The sequence below is a fragment of the Triticum urartu genome, chromosome 5, assembly GCF_003073215.2.
Source record: "Triticum urartu cultivar G1812 chromosome 5, Tu2.1, whole genome shotgun sequence".
In the NCBI taxonomy this organism is placed as follows: domain Eukaryota; kingdom Viridiplantae; phylum Streptophyta; class Magnoliopsida; order Poales; family Poaceae; genus Triticum; species Triticum urartu.
This window is the reverse complement of record NC_053026.1, coordinates 45,312,264-45,321,757: the sequence shown is the minus strand read 5'-3', so window position 1 is coordinate 45,321,757 and position 9,494 is coordinate 45,312,264. Positions and strand designations below refer to the sequence as shown.

Here is a 9,494-nt window from a genome sequence, read left to right as displayed (position 1 = left end):
GTGGTAGTAGCTAGTCCTTGGACAACATACACAGAACTCAGTTCTTAGGGACGGCTCCAGTGAGACAACCCACCATGTACTCCTACATGGCCTCTCACCGCTACCTTTACCAAATCGTGTTCACATGCTTAACTCTCAACATCAGAACATAGCATTGTACTCTAATTCATTCCCAATGAATCAGACCTGACATACTCTAAGCAATAGCAGGCATGGCATGGCAAGAACACAACATGGCACAAGAAACTCCTACACATGCTAGTGGGTTTTAACTATTTACTGTGGCAATGACAGGTCATGCAGAGGAATGGGTTCAACTACGGCAACATAAGTAGCAGTTGAATCGTTGTTGTCCTAATGCAATAATGAGAGCAGGAGCGAGAAGGTAGGATTGTATCGGAATGAACAAGGGGTTTTGCTTGCCTGGTAGATCAACAAGGGGGCACTGCTCCTCAGACAGGTACTCTGGATCGGTCTCCGAAGCAGGACCTATCGAGAGGGAACGGTGTCGGCAATCAATACACAAGCATATGCAACAATATGATGCATGAACATGGCATGAGTATGTGATGTTGTTTGAGTTAATGCATCTAGCATTTTTTTGGTTGAAGTCCATTTGAACCAAGGGTTCAAATACAACTCCAAATTAAGCTCTTAAATATGCCATAAGTGTGTTTTCATATATACAGCATGTATAGGTTGGTTTGTCATGCATGAAAATGGTACAGATGGATAGTTTGAATTTTTCCGATAATTTTTCATATATAAATTATTTCAATCTGAGCTACAGTTGAATTTCTATGAATTTTTGAAGTTTAAATCATTTTCTGGAATTTCCTGTTTTAAAATAATTCCAGAAAAAGAATAACTGCGTCAGCATGATGTCATCACTACGTCAGCGAGTCAACGTGGCTATCCAGGTCAAATCTGACGTGTGGGGGCCACACGTTAGTGCCATAGTTAGTTAACAGAGTTAATTAATTTTTAAATTAATTCTAAACTAAAATTAGCAGAGCCGGGCCCCACATGTCATTGACCCTGAGTGGTCAAACACCAGGTCAACTGGGGGGGGGGGGGTTAGACCCTGAATGGAATCAGCGCAGACAGCGACGTGAAAACCGAGTAAAATCCAACGGTAAATAGAAATGAAAGGAGGCATATAAGAAGAATAACCACGCCAGCTTACCCCACATGCAATCAAAAATACTAAACCCACCAAAAGAAGCATCACAGTAGTTCAAAAAATTTGAAACAAACTTCTGAACAAACAACGCCTTTGTACACAGCCGGGTACCAAACAAATACACGTGCAACATTCAAATTTACCCAAACATCATTTTCATCCAAGTGGATGAATAATAGAGCGAAAAAGCTGCCGGATATAGAGGCTTGGTTATTAATGTAAGCGGACTTTCGTCGACAGTTTAAATATTAAGTTTACACTTTTTATGTTTAATTTGGATTAAGTTTTTTTAAAACACCTAAATCCGAAATACGCCGGCTGAATTGGACGCACCTATGTGCTGGCTAAAAGCGGATATCAGCGTCGGCCTGATGAATCTAAACGGACAAAAAAGGGATCAATTCCACGTTCGTTTCCGGCGCGTTGGAATTGACCTTAGCAAGTTTGATGACCCAAATGAAGTAGTCCATGAGTTTGATGATTAGTTTATTGGCCGAAAATTCCTAAACAATACTAGGGAATCCAGCAACCTTTGCCAATTCGTGAAGAAATAGTTTGGATTTTGCGGGGAGTTTGAAGTTGATACTGCGTCGGCCAACTGGGCACCTCTCTTTTGTTTTGCGATGAACAAAACACTTGGAGACAGCGGTAGAAACACAACACAGGCGCTGCAGACAAAGGACAGCAAAACAAAGGGAAAGGCTGCCCGTTTTTCTCTTTCGCAGACACAGAAGAATACTGGGAGGACCGATCGGTCTCCTTCTTTTCTTTCTGTGGGGAGGGAGGCCAGGGATAAAAAGGCCCTCCTGCTGCAACGCTGCTTCTTCTACAGTTCCAAAGCAAAAGCTTTCTGTTCTCGCTGACAAACAGCCACAAAATCGAGTCTGTGCGGCTGTGCCCATCCGTGTAACCACCCCCTTCCCTCTCCAAGCCTTCTTCCTTCCTACCCTGCATCACGTCTCCCATGGATCCCATGGTAAAACTGAATAATCCCTGAAAAATGCAGCCAGGAGGTGATTAACTCCCCACAAAAACCCGTTGCCATTGGAAAAGGGGGAGATTTGCCAATGTAGAATTATTTTGTGCCCGATCTCTTCTCCCTCAAGGCCTGATGAGTGAGAAATATTTGCAAGCACCACTACCCTCTCACACCTCCGGAAGTTTATTTCGAGAATAGACAATGAAAATTGTCCAAAAACTTTATGCTATATACAAAAACAGAAAATTCACAATGGTATGTGCAGTAATTATTGCCATGACATATGCAAAATTGCCATGGTGTCTATAAATTCATTGCCATGTTATGTACAAATAACTTGCCGTGGTCTAGTACAGTACTAAGAAAATCATGTAGTGAACTTCAAAAAAAAAAAATCATGTAGTGTAGTGAAATGGCATGAAAAATAGTTGACAGCATTGTGAAAATTAATTTGCCATTATATATGTACTGTAACTATAGAAAACATACATAGAAGAAAACATACACAAAAACACAAAGGAATTGTCATGGCTTATGAAAATAATTCTAAAAAGTTTGCCATTTGGCAAATTTCTAAAATTAGCCATGTAAGTAGTACACAATAACAAAAAAAACTTTATAATTTTTCATATCTAAAATGATGGCAAATTTAGGAAAAAAAACAAGAGTACAAAGAGAGACATGGCAACTTTTTAAAAATGATCTATGGATCATGGGAAATGTGGGGGAAAATCTATTGGTGACATGCCAAATGTATAGATTTTGGAAATAAAGGTCACACGGGCTACTTTAAGAAATGTTGTTATCTTAAATTTTCGATGACAATTGTGTATAAACAGAATTGTAGGTTCTGCCATGTGAGTAGTACACATGTTAGTATATAAAAAACAAAGTACAGATAGACATGGACTTTTTAAGAAAAATCTATATAGAGTATGGAATTTGAAAAGGCGGTCACACATGCTACTTTTCAAAAATGTGGTTATCGTAAATTTGACATGGCAATTGTAGATGAGACAAGATTTTAAGTTTTGCCATGTGAGTATAAGCACCCATGATGGCAATATAGAAAAAAACATAGTACAAATAGAAATGGCAAGTTTGTTTTAATAAAAAGCTATGTAGGTCATGATGAATGAGGGAAAAAATGTATTGGTGACATGGCAAAAGTATAGGATTTGAAAAGGGATCACATGAGTATCGTAGCTGTAAAAAAACATTGTTATTGTAAATTTGCAATGGCAATTGTAGAGAGACAAACTTTCAAGTTTTACAATGTGAGTAGTCCACATGATGGCAATATAGAAAAAATATACAGTGCAAATAAACATGGCATGTTTTAAAAAAATTATGTAAGTCATGGCAAATGCCATGATATAGAACAAATGTACTCTACATTTTTTAAGGAGAAGAACAAAAACTTACAAAAAATTGCCATTATGTAGAGCAAACAAAAAAATGCCATGGCTCCGCAAAATTTGCCAATAACAAATTTTTTTTGCCATGCTGTAAAACTTGCCATGGATCTGGAATTGTATTTGCCATGAGACTAGTACAAACTATTTATTTGCTCACAATAGCTGCACGAGGCACTTACTTCTATTAAAAAAATCAACGACACTGCTATCTTAGGCCACCATGTGACAAAATAGGAAAAGCTACTAATTGTCATGGGTCAAATTTAAGTTGCCATGGCGAAAAAATTGAAGATGCCATGTCAAACACATCTTAATTCACCATTCGTCAACATAATTTGCCATGGTAAGACATCATAATTTTGCCTTTTTTATTTTGTATTCAAAAAATATGAAGAGTTGCCATCGAATAAAATGCAAAGTAACTGTCATGTACAGTTTGCCGGTTGTGCATTCTGTTGACTGAAAATTGATTGGTGTTACTGCATATTCAACATGTAGAGCATGAGAGGCTAGCCATGGAAAACCTGCAGTAGGTAAAATGCAGTACCTATGTTTCTCTGCCCCTCCCGAAGATAGCTCCTTGTGCCGTATCTGCCCTCCATGCGCGTGCCTATCGGCGGCCTTCGTGTCGCATCCGCCGACGATGCTCCCTACCGCCGCCGCCTCGTTGGCACCATCAGCAGTGCCTACCGTGTGACTCGCATGCACGTCGGCCTAGCCAAGCATCCCCCGAGCCCCTAAGCACTCGATCTCCTGACCTGCGGCCACCCGCGGTGATGGTCGACACCTGAGCTCGACACTACTCCACCGTGAAGCTCCGACACTCGGTCCTGAAATAACATATTCAGCAGGCCACCATCCCCACCATCAGGACGTTTGCAACGAATCGCAGATGCCCATCTCCGTCGGTTGGAGATGGGTGGTGGACTGGTGGGTGAGTGGGTCGATTGCCAACCCCGCGTCCTAGCCGCTAGCGCCACTGCCTACTGCACCATCGCAAACATCCCCCTCTATTGCACACGTCACCGATCGAATCGCCGGGAGAGGGGAAGAGGCAATGGGGAGTGCGGGTGAGACATGATGAGTGGGTGGGGTGATGCGACTCCGACATAGAGCACACTATATTATGCTCACAATAGCTGCACAAGGCACTTACTTCTATTAAAAAATCAACGACACCACTATCTTAGGCCACCATGTGACAAAATAGGAAACGAACTAGTAATTGTCATGGGTCAAAATTTAAGTTGCCATGGCGAAAAAATTGAAGATGCCATGTCAAACACATCTTAATTCACCATTCGTCAACATAATTTGCCATGGTAAGACATCATAATTTTGCCTTTTTTATTTTGTATTCAAAAAATATGAAGAGTTGTCATCGAATAAAATGCAAACTAATTGTCATGTACAGTTTGCTGGTTGTGCATTCTGTTGACTGAAAATTGATTGGTGTTACTGCATATTCAACATGTAGAGCATGAGAGGCTAGCCATGGAAAACCTGCAGTAGGTAAAATGCAGTACCTATGTTTCTCTGCCCCTCCCGAAGATAGCTCCTTGTGCCGTATCTGCCCTCCATGCGCGTGCCTATCGGCGGCCTTCGTGTCGCATCCGCCGACGATGCTCCCTACCGTCGCTACCTCGTTGGCACCGTCAGCAGTGCCTACCGTGTGACTCGCATGCACGTCGGCCTAGCCAAGCATCCCCCGAGCCCCTAAGCACTCGATCTCCTGAACTGCGGCCACCCCGCGGTGATGGTCGACACCTGAGCTCGGCACTACTCCACCGTGAAGCTCCGACACTCGGTCCTGAAATAACATATTCAGCAGGCCACCATCCCCACCATCGGGACGTTTGCAACGAATCGCAGATGCCCATCTCCGTCGGTTGGAGATGGGTGGTGGACTGGTGGGTGAGTGGGTCGATTGCCAACCCCGCGTCCTAGCCGCCAGCGCCACTGCCTACTGCACCATCACAAACATCCCCCTCTATTGCACACGTCACCGATCGAATCGCCCGGAGAGGGGAAGAGGCAATGGGGAGTGCGGGTGAGACATGATGAGTGGGTGGGGTGATGCGATTCCGACATAGAGCACACTATATTATGCTCACAATAGCTGCACGAGGCACTTACTTCTATTAAAAAATCAGCGACACCGCTATCTTAGGCCACCATGTGACAAAATAGGAAAATAACTACTAATTGTCATGGGTCAAAATTTAAGTTGCCATGGCGAAAAAATTGAAGATGCCATGTCAAACACATCTTATTTCACCATTCGTCAACATAATTTGCCATGGTAAGACATCATAATTTTGCCTTTTTTATTTTGTATTCAAAAAATATGAAGAGTTGTCATCGAATAAAATGCAAACTAATTGTCATGTACAGTTTGCCGGTTGTGCATTCTGTTGATTGAAAATTGATTGGTGTTACTGCATATTCAACATGTAGAGCATGAGAGGCTAGCCATGGAAAACCCGCAGTAGGTAAAATGCAGTACCTATGTTTCTCTGCCCCTCCCGAAGATAGCTCCTTGTGCTGTATCTGCCCTCCATGCGCGTGCCTATCGGCGGCCTTCGTGTCGCATCCGCCGACGATGCTCCCTACCGCCGCTGCCTCGTTGGCACCGTCAGCAGCCTACCGTGTGACTCGCATGCACGTCGGCCTAGCCAAGCATCCCCTGAGCCCCTAAGCACTCGATCTCCTGAACTGCGGCCACCCCGCGGTGATGGTCGACACCTGAGCTCGGCACTACTCCACCGTGAAGCTCCGACACTCGGTCCTGAAATAACATATTCAGCAGGCCACCATCCCCACCATCAGGACGTTTGCAACGAATCGCAGATGCCCATCTCCGTCGGTTGGAGATGGGTGGTGGACTGGTGGGTGAGTGGGTCGATTGCCAACCCCGTGTCCTAGCCGCCAGCGCCACTGCCTACTGCACCATCGCAAACATCCCCCTCTATTGCACACGTCACCGATCGAATCGCCGGAAGAGGGGAAGAGGCAATGGTGAGTGCGGGTGAGACATGATGAGTGGGTGGGGTGATGCGACTCCGACATAGAGCACACTATATTGGCTCGGCCGAGAGGTTGATCGCTCGTGGTCGGCCCAGACCGCGTGCTTCCGCCCCGTGGACCCTCCGGGCGTCTCCAGCATCTCCGCCCCGGCGCACCTCATCGACCCCGCGGCACGCCCCAGCGCGGACAGCGGCAGGGTCCAATACCTCGGCGGCAACGTCGTCCAGGTCCTCTTCGGCCACGTCGGCGACGGCCACCTCCTGCTCAGCTACCATGACCTCCGGGCGGAGGGCCCATGCACCTCCTGGGACCTCACCAGGAACCCTGAGATCCAGCGCTTCGTCTGCAACCCCCTCACCGGCCAAATGCTCCGCCTCCCCGACATCGGCGGCTGCAGGAAGATCCTCGTCGTCCACCGCATGGGCCTCCTCACCCAGGCCGACGGAGGGCTCGGGTGCGGGCCGTCCGACAGGTTCGCCGTCGCCGGCCTCGTCTTCAATGGCTCCGCCCTTGCGCGGTTCCTCTCCGACCAAGGCAAGTGGAAGACGGTGATGATGGGCTCGCCCGGCGGACCGCTGCTCCCGCGCGAGATGGAGATGAACCAGGAGACGGTTGCCTTCGACGGCCGGCTGTGGTGGGTCGACCTCACCTTGGGCGCCGTCTCCGTCGACCCCTTTGCTAACCGGCCGGAGATCGGCTTCGTCGAGCTGCCCAGCGGCAGCGTGCTGCCTGCGCCTGCATGTGCGGACGAACGAGATCTCAGCAAAGTCGAGGAACGGGCGCTGTCCATGATGGAGCTGGCCAAGCGCCGGCGCATCGGCGTGAACGCGTGAGCGAGGGGAGGCTGCGCTATGCCGAGGTGACTCCGGGCGGGCCGTTTCTGCTCAGCTGATATGCGCTCGGCGACGGCGAGGGCAGCGGCTGGAAGCTGGAGCACCAGGTGTCGCTCAGGAAGGTCTTGGCGGACGGAGGCTACCCGTGGCAGGTGAACTCGGCGCAGTCGTCGCCGCAGATCGCCGTCCTTGACCCTCTCGACGCCAGTGTCATTTACATCAAGGCCGGCGAGCACGTCCTCGTCGTGGACATGTACAATGGGAAGGTGGTCGGGGCCTCTCGGCTTGAAGACGAGTACTTTTCTCTGGTACCATGCGTGCTTCCACCGTGGCTTGGATCGAGCCGGATCCCCACGGCAGGTATGTAATCACCTGCTTGTTTTAACTGCTACCAGTGTCCTTACATTTCAGTATTGCATTTGCTGGTGTATTGCTTGATTGGTTTGTGCTTGGACAGAAGATTTTGAGTTGATGTTGTCAGTAAGATCCAAACATGAATGGCAATCAAATACTGCACTATTGATCTAGTGACCGGCGGCTTGGTGTAGTTGTACCTCAGTTTGTTAGCCTGTACTTTGGTGTAATTATACCTCAGTAAGATCCAAATCATACAACAAATTCTTCTTGTTTAGCATTGCGTCTGTTATCAAAGTTATTGCACCTTGACCGTGGAAACCATTTTTTCAGGCAACAAAGATTGCGTGGAATCGACAGATGATATGTTTAGTTTCGTCTAGAAGTGGCAAATGGGTATGATTCTATCGACCACCTTACCAAATGCTTCTTTATTTTCGCTTGTGGTAGTGATGACTGATGACCTCTCATTGCGAGGAATCACTATATATAACAATTAATATAAAGTCTAAAACTGAAGCTTGTTATTTCCAAACTAATGGTAAATACATAATTTTGTGCTACAAAGTAAACATGCTCGGTTATTTCCAAACATAAAGACTCTAACTCACTGTCGATTTAATTTTGGGAGGTGAGATAAATGGACAATAATAGTACTTCTGTTTACTCAGTTATTTGATTTTCAATTTGAGTCTTTCTTTTCCATGCTGAGTCAAATATCCCTCATATATTTTTCTTTATTTTGCAGGTTTCCTGGAACTAATAGATGGAGGGGTTGTGCTATATTTGGAAGGAAGCTGGCGGTAGTTTCTCAAACTCTCATTTTGGTGGAAGTCTCGAGAAGTTTGGGCTTATTGTAGTGAGTTGATGAATTACTTTCTCGTTTAGAAGGAAAACATGGCAGTTGTTTCAGGAGAACTAAATTAAATCAGCATGTAATGGCAACCACATGACAGGATGCATGCTGTGCTAGTTGCAAGACAATTCTTTTCTTCTTGAAGTTCGAAAAGAAAAAAAAATGTGCTCATATTTTTGCAGGAAACATCCATGATTTAATTTCCGTAAGCTTGGGTATCTTTGATTGTGACATCTATGATAGATTGATGACTCTATCAATGCATCCGTATTCTAATGACAGATGTTTTCACCACTTTTATTGCTGCAACAGAAACCATTAGGACAAAGAGTTCCCTATCATACTGTCTTCACAAAAATTTAAAATACATGTACTCCCTCCGGATGGGTATGTTAGTCGGATGGTCACCAACAGATATTCCTGGTACTAGAAAGTTATCTCGATCTAGCATCAATGTGCAACAACCCATTCATGGCTTCTATAGACATTTTGTGGTGTGCAAATTTAAATTTGTTTTGATATTTTTTTCATGGCCAGCTCTTCAAAAGAAGTCTGTTGACCAACATATTTCAAATTGTGAGGAATGTAGGACTGAGCATATGTGTCAAGTGAAACCTCACTAATTAATTTATAGGTAATAGGTTATTAGGTTTTTGTAGAAAATCTAAAAGGTTCGGTGATGTGTCCTCAATAGTTTTTCAGAAGTTTCAACAAAGTTTGAATAATATCTTTGCAAAACTCTGTACTCAGTTCAGTCCTTATAAATTTTGTGAAAAGCCCTTCAAAGTTTTCGACAAAGTTCTGACATGGTCTTCACGAAGGCCTTTAGCATAAATCTTCAACT

At 45.2% G+C, this 9,494-nt stretch overlaps 1 pseudogene; it reads left to right on the top strand.

The window, feature by feature from the left end:
• The first annotated feature begins 6,139 nt into the window (after positions 1–6,139).
• LOC125506738 lies at positions 6,140–8,764 on the top strand (annotated as a pseudogene).
• Positions 8,765–9,494: the final 730 nt, after the last annotated feature.